This window comes from Hypanus sabinus, chromosome 6, assembly GCF_030144855.1.
Source record: "Hypanus sabinus isolate sHypSab1 chromosome 6, sHypSab1.hap1, whole genome shotgun sequence".
Classification (NCBI taxonomy): Eukaryota; Metazoa; Chordata; class Chondrichthyes; order Myliobatiformes; family Dasyatidae; genus Hypanus; species Hypanus sabinus.
Window position 1 is genome coordinate 132242452 of NC_082711.1, and position 18919 is coordinate 132261370.

General features: G+C 50.6%; 1 long non-coding RNA gene across 2 annotated transcripts in view; it reads left to right on the plus strand.

The window, feature by feature from the left end:
• LOC132395077 (uncharacterized) overlaps window positions 1–18919 on the plus strand; it is a 73271-nt gene that overhangs the window by 36095 nt on the left and 18257 nt on the right. The window contains exon 3 of one of the 2 annotated variants that reach the window (XR_009512516.1): window positions 15686–15773. The exons of the other annotated variant lie outside the window; for it this stretch is intronic. This is a non-coding gene — a long non-coding RNA (uncharacterized LOC132395077). Of the gene's footprint in view, window positions 1–15685; window positions 15774–18919 lie in introns of those variants that run through there. 2 annotated transcript variants of the gene reach the window in all.

The window sequence follows — 18919 nt, forward strand, 5'->3', positions numbered from 1 at the left end:
TTCGATGGTGCCTTTGGCTCTCTGTTCGACTGTGCCTTTGGATCTCTGTTCGACTGTGCCTTTGGCTCTCTGTTCAATGGTGCCTTTGGCTCTCTGTTCAATGGTGCCTTTGGCTCTCTGTTCAATGGTGCCTTTGGCTCTCTGTTCGATAGTGTCTTTGGCTCTCAGTTCGACTGTGCCTTTGGCTCTCTGTTCAATGGTGTCTTTGGCTCTCTGTTCAATGGTGTCTTTGGCTCTCTGTTCGATGGTGTCTTTCGCTCTCAGTTCGACTGTGCCTTTGGCTCTCTGTTCAATGGTGTCTTTGGCTCTCTGTTCAATGGTGTCTTTGGCTCTCTGTTCGATGGTGTCTTTCGCTCTCAGTTCGACTGTGCCTTTGGCTCTCTGTTCGATGGTGCCTTTGGCTCTCTGTTCAACTGTGCCTTTGGCTCTCTGTTCGACTGTGCCTTTGGCTCTCTGTTCAATGGTGCCTTTGGCTCTCTGTTCAATGGTGCCTTTCGCTCTCTGTTCGATGGTGCCTTTGGCTCTCAGTTCGACTGTGCCTTTGGCTCTCTGTTCGATGGTGTCTTTGGCTCTCAGTTCGACTGTGCCTTTGGCTCTCTGTTCAATGGTGCCTTTGGCTCTCTGTTCAATGGTGCCTTTGGCTCTCAGTTCGACTGTGCCTTTGGCTCTCTGATCGATGGTGTCTTTGGCTCTCGGTTCGACTGTGCCTTTGGCTCTCTGATCGATGGTGTCTTTGGCTCTCTGTTCAATGGTGTCTTTCGCTCTCAGTTCGACTGTGCCTTTGGCTCTCTGTTCAATGGTGTCTTTCGCTCTCAGTTCGACTGTGCCTTTGGCTCTCAGTTCGATGGTGTCTTTGGCTCTCAGTTCGACTGTGCCTTTGGCTCTCTGTTCAATGGTGTCTTTGGCTCTCTGTTCAATGGTGTCTTTGGCTCTCTGTTCAATGGTGCCTTTGGCTCTCTGTTCGATGGTGTCTTTGGCTCTCAGTTCGACTGTGCCTTTGGCTCTCAGTTCGACTGTGCCTTTGGCTCTCTGTTCGACTGTGCCTTTGGCTCTCTGTTCAATGGTGTCTTTGGCTCTCTGTTCAATGCTGCCTTTGGCTCTCTGTTCAATGGTGCCTTTGGCTCTCTGTTCAATGGTGCCTTTGGCTCTCTGTTCAATGGTGCCTTTGGCTCTCTGTTCGATGGTGTCTTTGGCTCTCTGTTCAATGGTGCCTTTGGCTCTCTGTTCAATGGTGTCTTTGGCTCTCAGTTCGACTGTGCCTTTGGCTCTCTGTTCGATGGTGTCTTTGGCTCTCAGTTCGACTGTGCCTTTGGCTCTCTGTTCAATGGTGTCTTTGGCTCTCTGTTCAATGGTGTCTTTGGCTCTCTGTTCAATGGTGCCTTTGGCTCTCAGTTCGACTGTGCCTTTGGCTCTCTGTTCGATGGTGTCTTTGGCTCTCAGTTCGACTGTGCCTTTGGCTCTCTGTTCAATGGTGCCTTTGGCTCTCTGTTCGATGGTGCCTTTGGCTCTCCGTTCGATGGTGTCTTTCGCTCTCAGTTCGACTGTGCCTTTGGCTCTCAGTTCGACTGTGCCTTTGGCTCTCTGTTCAATGTTGTCTTTCACTCTCAGTTCGACTGTGCCTTTGACTCTCTGTTCAATGGTGCCTTTCGCTCTCAGTTCAATGGTGTCTTTCACTCTCAGTTCGACTGTGCCTTTGGCTCTCTGTTCAATGGTGTCTTTGGCTCTCAGTTCGACTGTGCCTTTGGCTCTCTGTTCAATGGTGTCTTTGGCTCTCAGTTCGACTGTGCCTTTGGCTCTCTGTTCAATGGTGCCTTTGGCTCTCTGTTCGATGGTGTCTTTCGCTCTCAGTTCGACTGTGCCTTTCGCTCTCTGTTCGATGGTGCCTTTGGCTCTCTGTTCGATGGTGTCTTTCGCTCTCAGTTCGACTGTGCCTTTGGCTCTCTGTTCGATGGTGCCTTTGGCTCTCTGTTCGACTGTGCCTTTGGATCTCTGTTCGACTGTGCCTTTGGCTCTCTGTTCAATGGTGCCTTTGGCTCTCTGTTCAATGGTGCCTTTGGCTCTCTGTTCAATGGTGCCTTTGGCTCTCTGTTCGATAGTGTCTTTGGCTCTCAGTTCGACTGTGCCTTTGGCTCTCTGTTCAATGGTGTCTTTGGCTCTCTGTTCAATGGTGTCTTTGGCTCTCTGTTCAATGGTGCCTTTGGCTCTCTGTTCGATGGTGTCTTTGGCTCTCAGTTCGACTGTGCCTTTGGCTCTCAGTTCGACTGTGCCTTTGGCTCTCTGTTCGACTGTGCCTTTGGCTCTCTGTTCAATGGTGTCTTTGGCTCTCTGTTCAATGGTGCCTTTGGCTCTCTGTTCAATGGTGCCTTTCGCTCTCTGTTCGATGGTGCCTTTGGCTCTCTGTTCGATGGTGTCTTTCGCTCTCAGTTCGACTGTGCCTTTGGCTCTCTGTTCGATGGTGCCTTTGGCTCTCTGTTCGACTGTGCCTTTGGCTCTCTGTTCGACTGTGCCTTTGGCTCTCTGTTCAATGGTGCCTTTGGCTCTCTGTTCAATGGTGCCTTTGGCTCTCTGTTCAATGGTGCCTTTGGCTCTCTGTTCGATGGTGCCTTTGGCTCTCTGTTCGATGGTGCCTTTGGCTCTCTGTTCGATGGTGCCTTTGGCTCTCTGTTCGATGTTGTCTTTGGCTCTCAGTTCGACTGTGCCTTTGGCTCTCAGTTCGACTGTGCCTTTGGCTCTCTGTTCGACTGTGCCTTTGGCTCTCTGTTCAATGGTGTCTTTGGCTCTCTGTTCAATGGTGCCTTTGGCTCTCTGTTCAATGGTGCCTTTGGCTCTCTGTTCAATGGTGCCTTTGGCTCTCTGTTCAATGGTGCCTTTGGCTCTCTGTTCGATGGTGTCTTTGGCTCTCTGTTCAATGGTGCCTTTGGCTCTCTGTTCAATGGTGTCTTTGGCTCTCAGTTCGACTGTGCCTTTGGCTCTCTGTTCGATGGTGTCTTTGGCTCAGTTCGACTGTGCCTTTGGCTCTCTGTTCAATGGTGTCTTTGGCTCTCTGTTCAATGGTGCCTTTGGCTCTCTGTTCGATGGTGTCTTTGGCTCTCAGTTCGACTGTGCCTTTGGCTCTCAGTTCGACTGTGCCTTTGGCTCTCTGTTCGACTGTGCCTTTGGCTCTCTGTTCAATGGTGTCTTTGGCTCTCTGTTCAATGGTGCCTTTGGCTCTCTGTTCAATGGTGCCTTTGGCTCTCTGTTCAATGGTGCCTTTGGCTCTCTGTTCAATGGTGCCTTTGGCTCTCTGTTCGATGGTGTCTTTGGCTCTCTGTTCAATGGTGCCTTTGGCTCTCTGTTCAATGGTGTCTTTGGCTCTCAGTTCGACTGTGCCTCTGGCTCTCTGTTCGATGGTGTCTTTGGCTCTCAGTTCGACTGTGCCTTTGGCTCTCTGTTCAATGGTGTCTTTGGCTCTCTGTTCAATGGTGTCTTTGGCTCTCTGTTCAATGGTGCCTTTGGCTCTCAGTTCGACTGTGCCTTTGGCTCTCTGTTCGATGGTGTCTTTGGCTCTCAGTTCGACTGTGCCTTTGGCTCTCTGTTCAATGGTGCCTTTGGCTCTCTGTTCGATGGTGCCTTTGGCTCTCTGTTCGATGGTGTCTTTCGCTCTCAGTTCGACTGTGCCTTTGGCTCTCAGTTCGACTGTGCCTTTGGCTCTCTGTTCAATGTTGTCTTTCACTCTCAGTTCGACTGTTCCTTTGGCTCTCTGTTCAATGGTGCCTTTCGCTCTCAGTTCAATGGTGTCTTTCACTCTCAGTTCGACTGTGCCTTTGGCTCTCTGTTCAATGGTGTCTTTGGCTCTCAGTTCGACTGTGCCTTTGGCTCTCTGTTCAATGGTGTCTTTGGCTCTCAGTTCGACTGTGACTTTGGCTCTCTGTTCAATGGTGTCTTTGGCTCTCTGTTCAACAGTGCCTTTGGCTCTCTGTTCGATGGTGCCTTTGGCTCTCTGTTCAATGGTGCCTTTGGCTCTCTGTTCGATGGTGTCTTTCGCTCTCAGTTCGACTGTGCCTTTGGCTCTCTGTTCGATGGTGTCTTTGGCTCTCAGTTCGACTGTGCCTTTGGCTCTCTGTTCAATGGTGCCTTTGGCTCTCTGTTCGATGGTGCCTTTGGCTCTCTGTTCGATGGTGTCTTTCGCTCTCAGTTCGACTGTGCCTTTGGCTCTCTGTTCAATGGTGTCTTTGGCTCTCTGTTCAATGGTGTCTTTGGCTCTCTGTTCAATGGTGCCTTTGGCTCTCAGTTCGACTGTGCCTTTGGCTCTCTGTTCGATGGTGTCTTTGGCTCTCAGTTCGACTGTGCCTTTGGCTCTCTGTTCAATGGTGCCTTTGGCTCTCTGTTCGATGGTGCCTTTGGCTCTCTGTTCGACTGTGCCTTTGGCTCTCTGTTCGACTGTGCCTTTGGCTCTCTGTTCAATGGTGCCTTTGGCTCTCTGTTCAATGGTGCCTTTCGCTCTCTGTTCGATGGTGCCTTTGGCTCTCAGTTCGACTGTGCCTTTGGCTCTCTGTTCGATGGTGTCTTTGGCTCTCAGTTCGACTGTGCCTTTGGCTCTCTGTTCAATGGTGCCTTTGGCTCTCTGTTCAATGGTGCCTTTGGCTCTCAGTTCGACTGTGCCTTTGGCTCTCTGATCGATGGTGTCTTTGGCTCTCGGTTCGACTGTGCCTTTGGCTCTCTGATCGATGGTGTCTTTGGCTCTCGGTTCGACTGTGCCTTTGGCTCTCTGATCGATGGTGTCTTTGGCTCTCTGTTCAATGGTGTCTTTCGCTCTCAGTTCGACTGTGCCTTTGGCTCTCAGTTCGATGGTGTCTTTGGCTCTCAGTTCGACTGTGTCTTTGGCTCTCTGTTCAATGGTGTTTTTGGCTCTCTGTTCAATGGTGTCTTTGGCTCTCTGTTCAATGGTGCCTTTGGCTCTCTGTTCGATGGTGTCTTTGGCTCTCAGTTCGACTGTGCCTTTGGCTCTCAGTTCGACTGTGCCTTTGGCTCTCTGTTCGACTGTGCCTTTGGCTCTCTGTTCAATGTTGTCTTTGGCTCTCTGTTCAATGGTGCCTTTGGCTCTCTGTTCAATGGTGCCTTTGGCTCTCTGTTCAATGGTGCCTTTGGCTCTCTGTTCAATGGTGCCTTTGGCTCTCTGTTCGATGGTGTCTTTGGCTCTCTGTTCAATGGTGCCTTTGGCTCTCTGTTCAATGGTGTCTTTGGCTCTCAGTTCGACTGTGCCTTTGGCTCTCTGTTCGATGGTGTCTTTGGCTCTCAGTTCGACTGTGCCTTTGGCTCTCTGTTCAATGGTGTCTTTGGCTCTCTGTTCAATGGTGTCTTTGGCTCTCTGTTCAATGGTGCCTTTGGCTCTCAGTTCGACTGTGCCTTTGGCTCTCTGTTCGATGGTGTCTTTGGCTCTCAGTTCGACTGTGCCTTTGGCTCTCTGTTCAATGGTGCCTTTGGCTCTCTGTTCAATGTTGTCTTTCACTCTCAGTTCGACTGTGCCTTTGACTCTCTGTTCAATGGTGCCTTTCGCTCTCAGTTCAATGGTGTCTTTCACTCTCAGTTCGACTGTGCCTTTGGCTCTCTGTTCAATGGTGTCTTTGGCTCTCAGTTCGACTGTGCCTTTGGCTCTCTGTTCAATGGTGTCTTTGGCTCTCAGTTCGACTGTGCCTTTGGCTCTCTGTTCAATGGTGTCTTTGGCTCTCTGTTCAACAGTGCCTTTGGCTCTCTGTTCGATGGTGCCTTTGGCTCTCTGTTCGATGGTGTCTTTCGCTCTCAGTTCGACTGTGCCTTTGGCTCTCTGTTCGATGGTGTCGTTGGCTCTCAGTTCGACTGTGCCTTTGGCTCTCTGTTCAATGGTGCCTTTGGCTCTCTGTTCGATGGTGCCTTTGGCTCTCTGTTCGATGGTGTCTTTCGCTCTCAGTTCGACTGTGCCTTTGGCTCTCAGTTCGACTGTGCCTTTGGCTCTCTGTTCAATGGTGTCTTTCACTCTCAGTTCGACTGTGCCTTTGGCTCTCTGTTCAATGGTGTCTTTGGCTCTCTGTTCAATGGTGTCTTTGGCTCTCTGTTCGATGGTGTCTTTCGCTCTCAGTTCGACTGTGCCTTTGGCTCTCTGTTCGATGGTGCCTTTGGCTCTCTGTTCGACTGTGCCTTTGGCTCTCTGTTCGACTGTGCCTTTGGCTCTCTGTTCAATGGTGCCTTTGGCTCTCTGTTCAATGGTGCCTTTCGCTCTCTGTTCGATGGTGCCTTTGGCTCTCAGTTCGACTGTGCCTTTGGCTCTCTGTTCGATGGTGTCTTTGGCTCTCAGTTCGACTGTGCCTTTGGCTCTCTGTTCAATGGTGCCTTTGGCTCTCTGTTCAATGGTGCCTTTGGCTCTCAGTTCGACTGTGCCTTTGGCTCTCTGATCGATGGTGTCTTTGGCTCTCGGTTCGACTGTGCCTTTGGCTCTCTGATCGATGGTGTCTTTGGCTCTCTGTTCAATGGTGTCTTTCGCTCTCAGTTCGACTGTGCCTTTGGCTCTCTGTTCAATGGTGTCTTTCGCTCTCAGTTCGACTGTGCCTTTGGCTCTCAGTTCGATGGTGTCTTTGGCTCTCAGTTCGACTGTGCCTTTGGCTCTCTGTTCAATGGTGTCTTTGGCTCTCTGTTCAATGGTGTCTTTGGCTCTCTGTTCAATGGTGCCTTTGGCTCTCTGTTCGATGGTGTCGTTGGCTCTCAGTTCGACTGTGCCTTTGGCTCTCAGTTCGACTGTGCCTTTGGCTCTCTGTTCGACTGTGCCTTTGGCTCTCTGTTCGACTGTGCCTTTGGCTCTCTGTTCAATGGTGCCTTTGGCTCTCTGTTCAATGGTGCCTTTGGCTCTCTGTTCGATGGTGCCTTTGGCTCTCAGTTCGATGGTGTCTTTGGCTCTCTGTTCAATGGTGTCTTTCGCTCTCAGTTCGACTGTGCCTTTGGCTCTCAGTTCAATGGTGCCTTTGGCTCTCTGTTCAATGGTGCCTTTGGCTCTCTGTTCGATGGTGTCTTTGTCTCTCAGTTCAATGGTGTCTTTGGCTCTCTGTTCAATGGTGTCTTTGGCTCTCTGTTCAATGGTGTCTTTGGCTCTCTGTTCGATGGTGTCTTTCGCTCTCAGTTCGACTGTGCCTTTGGCTCTCTGTTCGATGGTGCCTTTCGCTCTCAGTTTGACTGTGCCTTTGGCTCTCTGTTCAATGGTGCCTTTGGCTCTCTGTTCGATGGTGCCTTTGGCTCTCAGTTCGACTGTGCCTTTGTCTCTCAGTTCGACTGTGCCTTTGGCTCTCAGTTCGACTGTGCCTTTGGCTCTCAGTTCAATGGTGCCTTTGGCTCTCTGTTCAATGGTGCCTTTGGCTCTCTGTTCAATGGTGCCTTTGGCTCTCTGTTCAATGGTGGCTTTCGCTCTCTGTTCAATGGTGCCTTTGGCTCTCTGTTCAATGGTGCCTTTCGCTCTCTGTTCAATGGTGTCTTTGGCTCTCTGTTCAATGGTGCCTTTGGCTCTCTGTGCAATGGTGCCTTTGGCTCTCTGTTCAATGGTGCCTTTGGCTCTCTGTTCAATGGTGCCTTTCGCTCTCTGTTCAATGGTGTCTTTGGCTCTCTGTTCAATGGTGCCTTTGGCTCTCTGTTCAATGGTGCCTTTCGCTCTCTGTTCAATGGTGTCTTTGGCTCTCTGTTCAATGGTGCCTTTGGCTCTCTGTGCAATGGTGCCTTTGGCTCTCTGTTCAATGGTGCCTTTGGCTCTCTGTTCAATGGTGCCTTTCGCTCTCTGTTCAATGGTGTCTTTGGCTCTCTGTTCAATGGTGCCTTTGGCTCTCTGTTCAATGGTGCCTTTCGCTCTCTGTTCAATGGTGCCTTTCGCTCTCTGTTCGATGGTGCCTTTGGCTCTCTGTTCGATGGTGTCTTTGGCTCTCTGTTCAATGGTGCCTTTGGCTCTCTGTTCAATGGTGTCTTTCGCTCTCTGTTCAATGGTGCCTTTGGCTCTCTGTTCAATGGTGTCTTTGGCTCTCTGTTCAATGGTGCCTTTGGCTCTCTGTTCAATGGTGTCTTTGGCTCTCTGTTCAATGGTGCCTTTCGCTCTCTGTTCAATGGTGCCTTTGGCTCTCAGTTCAATGGTGCCTTTGGCCCTCTGTTCAATGGTGCCTTTGGCTCTCTGTGCAATGGTGCCTTTGGCTCTCTGTTCAATGGTGCCTTTGGCTCTCTGTTCAATGGTGCCTTTCGCTCTCTGTTCAATGGTGTCTTTGGCTCTCTGTTCAATGGTGCCTTTGGCTCTCTGTGCAATGGTGCCTTTGGCTCTCTGTTCAATGGTGCCTTTGGCTCTCTGTTCAATGGTGCCTTTCGCTCTCTGTTCAATGGTGTCTTTGGCTCTCTGTTCAATGGTGCCTTTGGCTCTCTGTTCAATGGTGCCTTTCGCTCTCTGTTCAATGGTGCCTTTCGCTCTCTGTTCGATGGTGCCTTTGGCTCTCTGTTCGATGGTGTCTTTGGCTCTCTGTTCAATGGTGCCTTTCGCTCTCTGTTCAATGGTGTCTTTCGCTCTCTGTTCAATGGTGCCTTTGGCTCTCTGTTCAATGGTGTCTTTGGCTCTCTGTTCAATGGTGCCTTTGGCTCTCTGTTCAATGGTGTCTTTGGCTCTCTGTTCAATGGTGCCTTTCGCTCTCTGTTCAATGGTGCCTTTGGCTCTCAGTTCAATGGTGCCTTTGGCCCTCTGTTCAATGGTGTCTTTGGCTCTCTGTTCAATGGTGTCTTTGGCTCTCTGTTCAATGGTGTCTTTGGCTCTCTGTTCAATGTTGCCTTTGGCTCTCTGTTCAATGGTGCCTTTGGCTCTCTGTTCAATGGTGTCTTTGGCTCTCTGTTCAATGGTGCCTTTCGCTCTCTGTTCAATGGTGCCTTTGGCTCTCAGTTCAATGGTGCCTTTGGCTCTCTGTTCAATGGTGTCTTTGGCTCTCTGTTCAATGGTGTCTTTGGCTCTCTGTTCAATGGTGTCTTTGGCTCTCTGTTCAATGGTGCCTTTGGCTCTCTGTTCAATGGTGTCTTTGGCTCTCTGTTCAATGGTGCCTTTCGCTCTCTGTTCAATGGTGCCTTTGGCTCTCAGTTCAATGGTGCCTTTGGCCCTCTGTTCAATGGTGTCTTTGGCTCTCTGTTCAATGGTGTCTTTGGCTCTCTGTTCAATGGTGTCTTTGGCTCTCTGTTCAATGTTGCCTTTGGCTCTCTGTTCAATGGTGTCTTTGGCTATCAGTTCAATGGTGGCTTTGGCTCTCTGTTCAATGGTGTCTTTGGCTCTCTGTTCAATGGTGTCTTTGGCTCTCTGTTCAATGGTGCCTTTGGCTCTCTGTTCAATGGTGTCTTTGGCTCTCAGTTCAATGGTGTCTTTGGCTCTCTGTTCAATGGTGCCTTTGGCTCTCTGTTCAATGGTGCCTTTGGCTCTCTGTTCGATGGTGTCTTTGGCTCTCTGTTCAATGGTGTCTTTCACTCTCTGTTCGACTGTGCCTTTGGCTCTCTGTTCAATCGTGCCTTTGGCTCTCTGTTCAATTGTGCCTTTGGCTCTCTGTTCAATGGTGCCTTTGGCTCTCTGTTCAATGGTGCCTTTGGCTCTCTGTTCGATGGTGTCTTTGGCTCTCTGTTCAATGGTGTCTTTCACTCTCTGTTCGACTGTGCCTTTGGCTCTCTGTTCAATGGTGCCTTTGGCTCTCTGTTCAATGGTGCCTTTGGCTCTCTGTTCAATGGTGCCTTTGGCTCTCTGTTCAATGGTGTCTTTCGCTCTCTGTTCAATGGTGCCTTTGGCTCTCTGTTCAATGGTGCCTTTGGCTCTCTGTTCAATGGTGCCTTTGGCTCTCTGTTCAATGGTGCCTTTCACTCTCTGTTCGACTGTGCCTTTGGCTCTCTGTTCAATGGTGCCTTTGGCTCTCTGTTCGATGGTGCCTTTGGCTCTCTGTTCAATGGTGTCTTTCGCTCTCAGTTTGACTGTGCCTTTGGCTCTCAGTTCGACTGTGCCTTTGGCTCTCTGTTCAATGGTGGCTTTCGCTCTCAGTTCAACAGTGCCTTTGGCTCTCTGTTCAATGGTGGCTTTGGCTCTCTGTTCGACTGTGCCTTTGGCTCTCTGTTCAATGGTGTCTTTGGCTCTCAGTTCGACTGTGCCTTTGGCTCTCTGTTCAATGGTGGCTTTCGCTCTCAGTTCAACAGTGCCTTTGGCTCTCAGTTTGACTGTGCCTTTGGCTCTCAGTTCGACTGTGCCTTTGGCTCTCTGTTCAATGGTGCCTTTGGCTCTCAGTTCGACTGTGCCTTTGGCTCTCAGTTCGACTGTGCCTTTGGCTCTCAGTTCAATAGTGCCTTTGGCTCTCGGTTCGACTGTGCCTTTGGCTCTCTGTTCGACGGTGGCTTTGGCTCTCAGTTCGACTGTGCCTTTGGCTCTCAGTTCGACTGTGCCTTTGGCTCTCAGTTCAATAGTGCCTTTGGCTCTCGGTTCGACTGTGCCTTTGGCTCTCTGTTCGACGGTGGCTTTGGCTCTCTGTTCAATGGTGTCTTTCGCTCTCAGTTTGACTGTGCCTTTGGCTCTCAGTTCGACTGTGCCTTTGGCTCTCTGTTCAATGGTGGCTTTCGCTCTCAGTTCAACAGTGCCTTTGGCTCTCTGTTCGATGGTGTCTTTGGCTCTCAGTTCGACTGTGCCTTTGGCTCTCTGATCGATGGTGTCTTTGGCTCTCGGTTCGACTGTGCCTTTGGCTCTCTGATCGATGGTGTCTTTGGCTCTCAGTTCGACTGTGCCTTTGGCTCTCTGTTCAATGGTGTCTTTGGCTCTCTGTTCAATGGTGTCTTTCGCTCTCAGTTCGACTGTGCCTTTGGCTCTCTGTTCAATGGTGTCTTTCGCTCTCAGTTCGACTGTGCCTTTGGCTCTCAGTTCGATGGTGTCTTTTGCTCTCAGTTCGACTGTGCCTTTGGCTCTCTGTTTGATGGTGTCTTTCGCTCTCAGTTTGACTGTGCCTTTTGCTCTGTTTGATGGTGGCTTTCGCTCTCAGTTCAACAGTGCCTTTCGCTCTCTGTTCAATGGTGGCTTTCGCTCTCAGTTCCACAGTGTGTAACTCTTAGGTAGGTCAGAGGCCTCTTACTAAGTGTAGACTCCAGGTCAGGCTCTGGGTCAGCCTGCACTCCTTGTCCCAGAGGCAGAAGGTGATTCTGATGGAGGCCCATTCTCATCCTCTGGTTTCACCCAGAAAACTGGTACATTTGGCATCTGGCTCTCCACTACAGAGGGCATAGCTGCCCAGAGGTCAGCCAACTTATTCTTCCCAGGTAGCCCCAAATTCCTTATGAGGACTCAGTCTCCTGGCATGAGTTGGGAGAACCTAACCTTTTGATTATACCTCCTCTTATTTCCTTGATTCTGCTTGGCAGCCGCGACCCCAGCTAATTTATAAGCCTTTTTCAGCTCCCTTCTCATATCAGCCACTTACTTCAGATAAGTCTTCGTTGGTAAGTCACCCTCATCAGTCCCAAAACAAAGGTCAATGGGCAACTTTGCCTCACGGCCAAACATCAGATAGTATGGAGGGTACCTGGTAGCTTCATTACAGGTACTGTTGTAACTGTGAACCAGATGTCTAATATTTTGACTCCACCTGCTCTTCTTGGGCCCTGAGCATGTCTAGCAAGGTTTGATTAAACCTCTCAAGCTGGGGATCACCCGATGGATGATAGGGAGTAGTCCTTGACTTCTTGACTCCAAGCATGCTCAGTAACTCATGAATGAGCCTGTTCTCAAAGCCCCGTCCCTGATCACTATGTATCCACCCGGTGAGGCCATAATAAATGAAATACTTCTCCCATAACACTTTGGCCATGGTGGACACCCTTTGATCCTTGGTAGGGAAAGCCTGTGCATATCCGGTGCAGTGGTCTGTGATGACTAAGACGTTCACCATGTTGCTGGCATCAGGTTCTGTGGACAGGAAATCTATACACACCAGGTCAAGGGGCCCCGCACTCTGCAAGTGGGACAACGGAGCAGCCCTCGTAGGCAGTGGGTTCCTCTGTATGCATCAAATGCACGACCTGCGGTTTTCTTCGACCTCCAGCTTTATTCGGGGCCAGTAAATCTGGTCTTTTCCACCCCCAAATGTCCAGAATCATCATGAAGTGACTTCAACACCATCCTCCGATACTTCTCCGGCAGAACCAGCTGGGAACGGTGAGGTTGGTCTGGAGGTGATGCGACCCGGTATAGGATCTGGTTCCTCAGCTCCAGTCTGGGCCGTTCCCTCAGTAATGGAGGCGCCACAGCATGTTTCAACTTCTCCGCTTGGGCCACGCCTCCCTTTTTGACTGCTGACCAAATCTCGCTGAGCAGCTGCCACTCCGCCAGGACTCAATTCCGGAAACTGGATTATCTTCAGAGCAGTCAGCTTACAGTAAGCTTGTGGAATGGGGTCATCAGAAGCCCCCAGTTGATCCACTGCTCGATCCTGACCTTGCCTTCCATCTGCCTTCACCGTGATGGCCAACTGGCATAAGGCTTTCACCCCCGGGACAGGAACACTCTCCCACTCTTTGTCATTGTCCAGCCCTTTGTGAACATGTCAGGACAAGGCAATCAGCATCAATGTTCCTATTTCCTGGCGGGTACTTTAGGCCAAAGTCATAGGCAGACAATGCCGCCAACCACCTGTGGCATCCAATTTCTCCGAGGTCAGGATATAAGTTCGGGGATTGTTGTTCGTCCTCACCTCAAACTTGGCCCCATAGAGATAGTCACTCAGCTTATCCACCACACCCATTTCAACACCAGAAATTCCAAGTGCATGGGGCGACAGAGTCTGGCTGACAAACACAACAGGTCTCAACCCTGTGTCCTGATCCTGAACCTGATACACCCCCTAAGCCCTCTCTGCTGGCATCTGTATGCAGTACATACGGCAATCGGGGCTCCGCAAAAGCCAGCACCGGCGCTTGGGTCAGCAGCTCCTTCAGTGACTGAAAGCCTCTTCACATTTCACATCCCACCTCTCTCCAAAAGGCTCTGAAGGGCTAAGATACTCTTTACCCTCCTCTCCTTTTGTCCTCCTCCCTCTCTTCTCAAGGAAGGGTAACCGCACAGAAGATGATTTAAAGGGTGACTCACTTCCTCGTAGCCCTTCATGAACCTCCGACAGTAAACACAGAACCCAAGGAACGAGCACAAAGCGCTCACAGTCTGGGGCCTTGGCTATGTGGTCACTGCCTCTATCTTAGACAGATCTGTAACTACTCCATCCCATGAGACTATGTGCCCAACGTAGCTGACAGATGTCTTGCAGAACTGGCACTTGTCCAGCAAAAGTTTTAATCCTTCAGTAGCCTCTCTTCATGCTCTTCCAAGGTGGACCTATGAGGTCATCCAGATACAGCAAACCTCAAGCAAATTACCACCATTTTCTCCATGACACACTGCAAGGTCGCGGGGCTCCCGATATGCCCTGGGGCATCCTTTCGAACTGGAAGAGTCTCAGTGGACATATAAATGCCATCTTCTCTTTGTCAGCCTCACTCACGGGGATCTGGTAATATCCACTCCTCAAGTCCAGCACACTGAACCACTTTGCGCCACTCAGACAGGCCTTTGACCTATACTGGTCAGGGATGGTACGCCTGTTCAGAGTCCTATAGTCCACACTCATCTGTACCTTCCCATCCTTCTTCTGGGCTACTACTATTGGGGAAGCATAGGGGCTTCGGGACTCGGTGATGATCCCAGCTTCCTTCAACTTACACAAATGCTGCTGAACATCTTCCACCTCTGCAGGGTCCAGTTGCTGTGACTGCTCTCTGAACAGGGTGTCCTCGGTCACCCGGATAGTGTGGCAAGTACTCTTGGAACAACCCACATCAAACTCGTCAGTGGAAAAGACACCTTCCCGTTTCAACATCTTCTCTATCAACCTCCCCTTCCAACCCGCAGGTACTGGGGAGTCGCTGAAGTCGAATGACACAGTGGCCAACTTTCCCCATTTGTCCAATAGTTTCTCCCTGGCTTGTCTCACAGGGACGCTAGAAGTTACCGTCACCGGGAACAGATGCACCAGGGGCATCCCCCGCTTGAAGGTGACCTCCCTTTTCGTGGTGTTCCTGACAATCACTGCCATACTGTTTGCCTGTACAATCAAGGGTTTCTGCAGTCTGGGGCTCAACAGTACCCCAACTGGAAATCCCGATTCCTCCTCGTAGTCTTCTGGAGCATCCACTAAGGGGGCTTCGCCCTTAAGCACTCCGGGAAACTTGGGGTTTCCTATTACTCTCGCGACCTCCCTGGGCCGTAACACGATTGGCTTGGACTGGGTGAACCACACGGTCCTTCATCTAAACTTGTTACCTGGCCCTATACAGCCACGCACTTCCTCAAAAGCAGCTCGAAACACCGGGTGAACGGACACGTTCTCAGGAAGCTCTCTCCAGCTTGCTCCTTGCAGGCCTCCATGAGCCTGCTCACAGTCGGAGTGTTGGGTCCCACAAGAATTGAAATGCCGCCCTTCTCCTCGGGGCTGGACAAACTAGCACTAACTTATCAAGGGCCTCAGTAACTCCCACATCAGCCTCCGAAAACTCCAGCTTCACTGACAAATAACCAGCACACCGATAATCACCTGCACTGAGTGGCATCAATGGTAAATGCGTCAAATACTGGTTGTAAATCAAATGGTACAGCAGAGTGACCTATGACCCTGTGCCAAGTATGGCTGTAGCATAAATACCCTCTATCTGTTGCGATACACTGGAGCTTGGCCCCACTGAGCCTTCAGGAATAGGGGTTTTTGCTTAGGGTGTTCCTTGATATTTTCTGGGAATGTGTGTCCCATGATACACCAGGCTATCCCCTCACTGGGTGTCTTTCAAGTTTTCCCAGCGAATCTCTCTATTTAGGTACCCAGGGGCTCACTCTCCGAGGGGTTTCCCGTCGTTCACACTCTCGCCTGAAACGTCCCTCTTCACCACAGTTATAACAGACAATAACGGCCGCTCCCATTCTCGCGGGACCCCAGATGCTAGCAGCCCTCCGCATAGTCCGTCCCCTTAGAGGAACTGCCCCCGCATCAGCTCCATCATATGGGAGGGGGTCATACCCCCTGATAACAACCGGGACATCTCAATTCTCAGCTCTGCCACAGTCTCCTGGTCAGGCTATCCGTGGTCACATCACTGCAGGGGACCACTACGGAAACTGTACCCTGCTGACAGAGGCCTCCCGTGCCTCCGACGTATTGTCCTCCTCTCGTCCTTCTCTGATCAGCTCAGGGCGGGTCTTACAAAACAGTTAGGGACCCCACGTGATCAGCTCCTGGGACTGGGTGCCCTTTGCTATCTGGTCCACTCTTAACTGATCCACCTCAGCTGCCTGAATGGCCCCTCTGTGCCACAAGCAATTTAGCTGCCTCCCTAACTGAAAGGTGTAGGTAGAAAGCTTCTCCTCCTTCTCCTGATGGATGTTCTGAAACCCCACCATGGGCTCCATTGGGCTGTCTGTCATGCTGAATCCATGTTTCAGTCCTCCCATGTAATCGACAACTTTAACTAGGGGGTACTGGAACTTCTCCCCACATCAGCAGCCCGCCCACTCGAACTTTCAACCAATCTCTGTCGCTTTATGTCATCAGAGCACTGCCACTATCTAACAACTGAGAATTCTGCTCAGCCCAAGTCTCATACTCCTCCTCCCCTTTAGGGGTGGATGTTATTCCAGAGACACAGGTGGAGCCTACCATAGCTGGGACTTTGGACCGGGGCATTTTGCCATTGATTCGCCAGAGAGGTAAGGGAGGATACTAACTCAGAATTCTAACTCTTCCCTGGGGGATGGGGACTAAGTAGACATCTCAAATCTGACCACTCCTTCCCCTCTCTCCTCAGAAACGATAGAACCCTGTCTTTGAAGTCTCCGCCTCCCAGCTATGGGAAACTTGACTTGCGATTCGGCCCGCTCTTCTGTCATTACGTCAGTCTGCAGTGAAATGGAGTCTGTGCCTGATATTTTATCAAACCTCCGCCCCCAAATCGTAACTTTGCTGACAACTTTACAGTACTTAACAGACAAATTAACAATTCATCCAGAATACGAATAGCTACTCCACTCAACATGCACACGTCAGTTACCGGAAACCCCCATGGATGAACACCACCACTCCATCTGGCAGCATCCGTACCAGTACAGACTTAAAACACACAACCCACTGCTTCAAAGCTCAGTGCTATCACACAGCATCCAACAAAATCAATCCCGGACTAGCCCCCGCAATTGTAACCCTCACACACTCTCCAGCCCACCAAACTTGTGAAATCTCATTTGTGTGGATGCTGCGTGATGTTTTCCCCTGTTACAAATCAGTACCACGAAATAACAAACAGTACCCCATATGTAATTAAATGATTGACCTTTATAATTATTAATTTGATTAGAGGGTTAGTAAAGAAAACAAAAAGAGAAGGGCCCATTTTAATGAAACAGTGCACATTGGAGCTCATGGTTTTCCCATCCATTCGTTCTCCATAAATATCCCCTGGGCTGCGTTAACTCCTGATCCCATTCCACATCCACTCAGTCCTGCAGTCTGCAACCTCTCTGTTCTGGCATCTTCTCTCTCCATCTTCCACTGAACAAAAGACTGCAAATCCCTCGCTCTCAGGCACACAAGAAAGAAAAACACTCCCCTCATTGGACTTCGCACAATCCAAAGCCCTCGTTTTCTCTAATCATAACCCAAGCACTGCTGCTACAGAGAAATCATTACATTAGCAGTGAAACCTTTCCCAAGGTGTTGCAAGTGCTTTTGGCTCTCTATTCTACAATTCTTTCCAGCGTATTTCTTGTCATCGTACTGTTGTCTGCTTTGCCTTGGATGAATATACTTGCTGGCGTCTACTATTTGCCACAGATACACATCTGATTCCTTTTCCAATTTTGGGCTGAGCGCCCTCTTCTTCAGCCGGCACCGTTATTTGCACATTATAACAAAGAGTTTGAATCTATTGTTTGTTCTACTGTTTGTGGCATCTGCTCTCTAACCTCTGGTATTCTTTATTGATTGTGTTCCAGTCAGAGCTACCCTGCCCTCCAGACTGGGAACAATGCATCCCTTTCCTCCCATTCTTCCACCCAGAGTTACGTGGGCTTCCTGGCTCTCAGTACATACAGCTTCTTCCACTGGCTCTTGGTTCACTCTATGAGTTGCTAAATCCACTCTTCAACTGCGGAATGAAGTCTGTTAGTATATCATGGGCCTTCATAGTGTCTATGTCCCTAGCTGTAGGTGATAAACACTCCCACACCCTTCCCACCGAGCTTCATCCATTCTTCTACTCCAAACCACTTCTCACCTCTTCCTGCACTCATCCTGCATCCCCATCCACCCTCACCTCCACTCTTATTCACAGTCATCCCCAACCCCATCCACACTCTGATCAACATTCTCACCCCACTACACACCCTCCCTATCCTTATCCGCAACCTCAGTCCCGAAAACCTAACCCCTTCTGACCTTCACACTGCTCTGCCACTGCAGAGGGGAGAGCCTGTCGCTGTGCCTGGACAATGCTGCCCAGGTTTTCTGCCTTTTGGGTATGGACTTAGACTGTAGTCTTTTTTTATATCTTGTAGCTTTTTTTGCATTCTGTTTCTTTTCACCTGACCTTTCTTGGTTTTTATTTGAGTTGGGGGGGTTGGATTTGGTGAGGTCAATGTGCTTGTCTGCTTCTTTGGTTTTTTAGTGCAGGAGGAGGGATTTGGGGGTCGATGTGCCTTTTCTGTTTTTGTACCTTTTTTTGAATGGGGAGGGTGGATTTGGGGTTGATGATTATGCTGCCTTTTTTCTTGGTTTCATGGCTATCCGGAGATATTCTCCACCCTTATCCCCCACACATTCCCCACCCTTACCCCCACACATTCCCCACCCTTAACCCCCACACATTCCCCACCCTTATTCCCCACACATTCCCTGCCCTTATCCCCCACACATTCCCCACCCTTACCCCCACACATTCCCTGCCCTTACCCCCCACACATTCCTTGCCCTTATCCCCCACCCATTCCCCACCTTTAACCCCCCACACATTCCCCACCCTTATCCCCCACACATTCCCCACTCTTACCCCACACATTCCCTGCCCTTATCCCCCACCCATTCCCCACTTTTAACCCCCCACACATTCCCCACCCTTATCCCCCACCCATTCCCCACCCTTACCCCACACACATTCCCTGCCCTTATCCCCCACCCATTCCCCACTTTTAACCCCCCACACATTCCCCACCCTTATCCCCCACCCATTCCCCACCCTTACCCCCACACATTCCCTGCCCTTATCCCCCGCACATTCCCCACCCTTACCCCCACACATTCCCTGCCCTTATCCCCCGCACATTCCCCACCCTTACCCCCCACACATTCCCTGCCCTTATCCCCCACCCATTCTCCACCCTTACCCCCCACACATTCCCCACTCTTACCCCCACCCATTCCCCTCCCTTACCCCCCACACATTCCCTGCCCTTACCCCCCCACCCATTCCCCACCTTTAACCCCCCACACATTCCCCACCCTTACCCCCCACACATTCCCTGCCCTTATCCCCCACCCATTCCCCACCTTTAACCCCCCACACATTCCCCACCCTTACCCCCCACACATTCCCTGCCCTTATCCCCCACCCATTCTCCACCCTTATCCCCACACATTCCTACCCTCACACCCACCCTTTCCCACCTTTACCCCCACACATTCACACCTAATCATTACCCACCCTCACACCCACCTATTCCTCACTCACACCCCCTCTCATCCCCCACCCTCATTCCCATGCTGTAATCTGAGTTCAGGTGACGCGAATAAAGCATGTATAATGTGGGGTGGTGCCCACTAGGAGACAAGTACTCTCAGTCGGTGCACACGGGATTAGAATTCTC